Here is a 4250-nt window from a genome sequence, read left to right as displayed (position 1 = left end):
GTAATCCCAGCTACTCGGGAGGCTGAGGCAAGAGAATCGCTTGAACCCAGGAGGCAGAGGCTGCAGCAAGCCAAGATGGTGCCACTACACTCCAGCCTGGGCTACAGCGCAGGACTCCACCTCAAAATAAATAAATAAATAATATATAATAAATAATAAAATAATAAAAAGTGTAATGTAGTGCATACATGATCCAGTAACATAGTTTATTATTATCATTATCAAGCATTAAGTACTGTACATAAATGTGTATGCTATACTTTATTTAAAATTATAAAAATTGTTTGAAAAGTATAAAAACTGGCAGCACAGTAGGTTTGTTTACACTAGCATCATCACAAACACATGAGTAATGCATCATGCTTCAATGTCACGATCGCTATGACAGCATAGGCAATAAGAATTTTTCAGCCCCATTATAATCGTATAGGACCATCATTGTATATGGGGGTCCATCAACTGAAATGCCATTATGTGATGCATGACAGTCGCAGGCAGCTTCTTGCAGGGAGATGCCCCAGAAGGAGACATTGTTATCATAGGAGATGAGAGCTCCATGTATATTATTGTCCCTGGAGACCTTCCAGTGGGACGAGACGTGGAGGTGATATTGATGATCCTGACCCTGTTTAGGCCTAGGCTAATGTGTGTGTTTTTGTCTTATTTAATAATTACATCATTAAACCAAACAACAAAATGTTTCATATTGTTTATTATTTAATGAGAATAGTGAGATTGTGTATGCTTCATTATTGAAACGCTTGACAAAATATTTAGTAATGGAGCAAGTGGATGCTCTGGTTTCAGATACAGTTAATTTCAATAGTAGTTGGTATAATATCTTACATAGCTGGAAAAAATACATCACAAAAACTCAAAGCCAAATGGAAGGAATGCATAATTGGCTATACTTACTGAATTGTCATACTGAATGTTTAATTCCACATGTAAAACATGAAAAAAGTACTTTAAAATTTTTCTAGAAAATTTTCATCTTCCTCATGTCTGTCATCTCCAAACTAATTAGAAAAAGGCACTATAGTGCACGCTTCAGCAGCACATATACTAAAATTGGAATGATACAGAGAAGATTAGCATGGCCCCTGCACAAGGATGACACACAAATTCGTGAAGCCTTCCATATTTTTAAACTGAGACACACAACACCTGGAAAATTGGGTAACCCCCACCCTAATACTGCACTTTACCAAGAGTCTTAGCAAACGGCACACCAGGAGATTATATCCCATGCCTGGCCCGGAGGGTCCCACGCCCACAGAGCCTCCCTCATTGCCAGCACAGCAGCCTGAGATCTAACTGCAAAGTGGCAGTGAGGCTGGGGGAGGGGCGCCTGCCATTGCTGAGGCTGAAGTGGGTAAACAAAGCCACCCGGAAGCTCGAATTGGGTGGAACCCACCACAGCTCAAGGAGGCCGGCCTGCCTTTGTAGACTCCTCCTCTGGGGACAGAGCATTGCTAAACAAAAAGCAGCAGAAACCTCAGCAGAGGTAAATGCCCCTGTCTGATAGCTTTGAAGAGAGCAGTGGATCTCCCGGCACAGAGGTTGAGATCTGAGAACAGACAGACTGCCTGCTCAGGTGGGTCCCTGAACCCTGAGTAGCCTAACTAGGAGACATCCCCTACCAGGTGCAGACTGACACCTCACACCTCACACGGCAGGGTACACCGCTGAGATGAAGCTTCCAGAGCAAGAATCAGACAGCAACACTCGCTGTTGAGCAATATTCTATCTTCTGCAGCCTCCGCTGCTGATACCCAGGCAAATAGGGTCTGGAGGGGACCTCAAGCAAACTCCAACAGACCTACAGCTGAGGGTCCTGACTGTTAGAAGGAAAACTAACAAACAGAAAGGACACCCACACCAAAACCCCATCAGTACATCACCATCATCAAACACCAAAGGTAGATAAAACCACAAAGGTGGGGATAAAGCAGTGCAGAAAAGCTGGAAATTCAAAAAATCAGAGCGCATCTCCCCCTCCAAAGGAACGCAGCTCATTGCCAGCAACAGAACAAAGCTGGACGGAGAATGACTTTGACGAGTTGAGAGAAGAAGGCTTCAGTCGATCAAACTTCTCAGAACTAAAGGAGGAACGATGTAACCAGCGCGAAGAAACTAAAAACCTTGAAAAAAGAATGGATGGATGGATAACTAGAATAATCAATGCAGAGAAGACCTTAAAAGAACTGATAGAGATGAAAACCATAACACAAGAACTATGTGACAAATGCACCAGCTTCAGTAACCGACTCGATCAACTGGAAGAAAGAGTATCAGCGATTGAAGATCAAATGAATGAAATGAAGCGAGAAGAGAAGTGTGGAGAAAAAAGAAAAAAGGAATTAACAAAGGCTCCAAGAAATATGGGATTATGTGAAAAGACCAAATCTATGTCTGATTGGTGTGCCTGAAAGTGATGGGGAAAATGGAACCAAGCTGGGAAACACTCTGCAGGATATCATCCAGGAGAACTGCCCCAACCTAGTAAGGCAGGCCAACATTCAAATTCAGGAAATACAGAGAACACCACAAAAATACTCCTTGAGAAGAGCAACTCCAAGACACATAATTGTCAGATTCACCAGAGTCGAAATGAAGGAAAAAATGTTAAGGGCAGCCAGAGAGAAAGGTCAGGTTACACACAAAGGGAAGCCCATCAGACTAACAGCAGATCTCTCGGCAGAAACTCTCCAAGCCAGAAGACAGTGGGGGCCAATATTCAACATAGTTAAAGAAAAGAATTTTTAACCCAGAATTTCATATCCAGCCAAACTAAGTTTCATAAATGAAGGAGAGCTTCTTTTCCGAGAGAACACCAAATGGCGGATGACGCCGGTGCAGCGGGGGGGCCCGGAGGCCCTGGTGGCCCTGGGATGGGGAACCGCGGTGGCTTCCGCAGAGGTTTCGGCAGTGGCATCCGGGGCCGGGATCGCGGCCGTGGACGGGGCCGGGGCCGAGGCCGCGGAGCTCACGGAGGCAAGGCCAAGGCTAAGGAGTGGATGCCCGTCACTAAGCTGGGCCGCTTGGTCAAGGACATGAAGATCAAGTCCCTGGAGGAGATCTACCTCTTCTTTTTGCCCATTAAGGAATCTGAGATCATTGACTTTTTCTTGGGGGCTTCTCTCAAAGACGAGGTTTTGAAGATTATGCCGGTGCAGAAGCAGACCCGTGCTGGCCAGCGCACCACGTTCAAGGCGTTTGTTGCTATCGGGGACTACAATGGCCACGTCGGCCTGGGTGTTAAGTGCTCCAAGGAGGTGGCCACTGCCATCCGTGGGGCCATCATCCTGGCCAAACTCTCCATTGTCCCGGTGCGCAGAGGCTACTGGGGGAACAAGATCGGCAAGCCCCACACCGTCCCTTGCAAGGTGACAGGCAGCTGCGGCTCTGTGCTGGTGCGCCTCATCCCTGCACCCAGGGGCACTGGCATCGTCTCAGCGCCTGTGCCCAAGAAGCTGCTCATGATGGCTGGTATTGATGACTGCTACACCTCAGCCCGGGGCTGCACTGCCACCCTGGGCAACTTTGCCAAGGCCACCTTTGATGCCATCTCTAAGACTTACAGCTACCTGACCCCTGACCTCTGGAAGGAGACTGTGTTTACCAAGTCTCCCTATCAGGAATTCACTGACCACCTTGTCAAGACCCACACCAGAGTCTCTGTGCAACGGACCCAGGCTCCAGCTGTGGCTACAACATAGGGTTTTTATACAGAGAAAAATAAAGTGAATTAAGCTTGTTACTAGACAAGCAAATGCTTAGAGATTTTGTCACCACCAGGCCTGCCCTACAAGAGATCCTGAAGGAAGCACTAAACATGGAAAGGAATAACAGGTACCAGCCATTGCAAAAACATGTCAAAATGTAAAGTTCATTGATGCTAGGAAGAAATTACATCAATTAGTGAGCAAAATAACCAGCTAATATCATAATGACAGGATCAAGTTCACACATAACAATATTAACCTTAAATGTAAATGGACTAAATGGTCCAATTAAAAGACACAGACTGGCAAACCGGATAAAGAGTCAAGACCCATCAGTTTGCTGTATTCAGGAGACCCATCTCACATGCAGAGACACACATAGGCTCAAAATAAAGGGATGGAGGAAGATCTACCAAGCAAATGGAAAACGAAAAAAAGGCAGAGGTTGCAATCCTAGTCTCTGATAAAACAGACTTTAAACCCACAAAGATCAAAAGAGACAAAGAAGGCCATTACATAATG

General features: G+C 45.6%; 1 non-coding gene and 1 pseudogene across 2 annotated transcripts; both read left to right on the top strand.

The window, feature by feature from the left end:
• Positions 1–1041: 1041 nt before the first annotated feature.
• Positions 1042–1148, top strand: LOC116269645. Its single transcript, XR_004177252.1, has one exon. It is a non-coding gene; the product is annotated as a U6 spliceosomal RNA (small nuclear RNA).
• A 1669-nt stretch (positions 1149–2817) lies between these two features.
• LOC101014548 lies at positions 2818–3760 on the top strand (annotated as a pseudogene). Its single transcript, XR_651732.4, has one exon. The product of XR_651732.4 is annotated as a 40S ribosomal protein S2 pseudogene (transcript).
• The last annotated feature ends 490 nt before the right edge of the window (positions 3761–4250 follow it).

Source organism: Papio anubis, chromosome 11, assembly GCF_008728515.1.
Source record: "Papio anubis isolate 15944 chromosome 11, Panubis1.0, whole genome shotgun sequence".
In the NCBI taxonomy this organism is placed as follows: Eukaryota; Metazoa; Chordata; class Mammalia; order Primates; family Cercopithecidae; genus Papio; species Papio anubis.
This window is presented reverse-complemented; position numbering and strand designations above follow the sequence as displayed.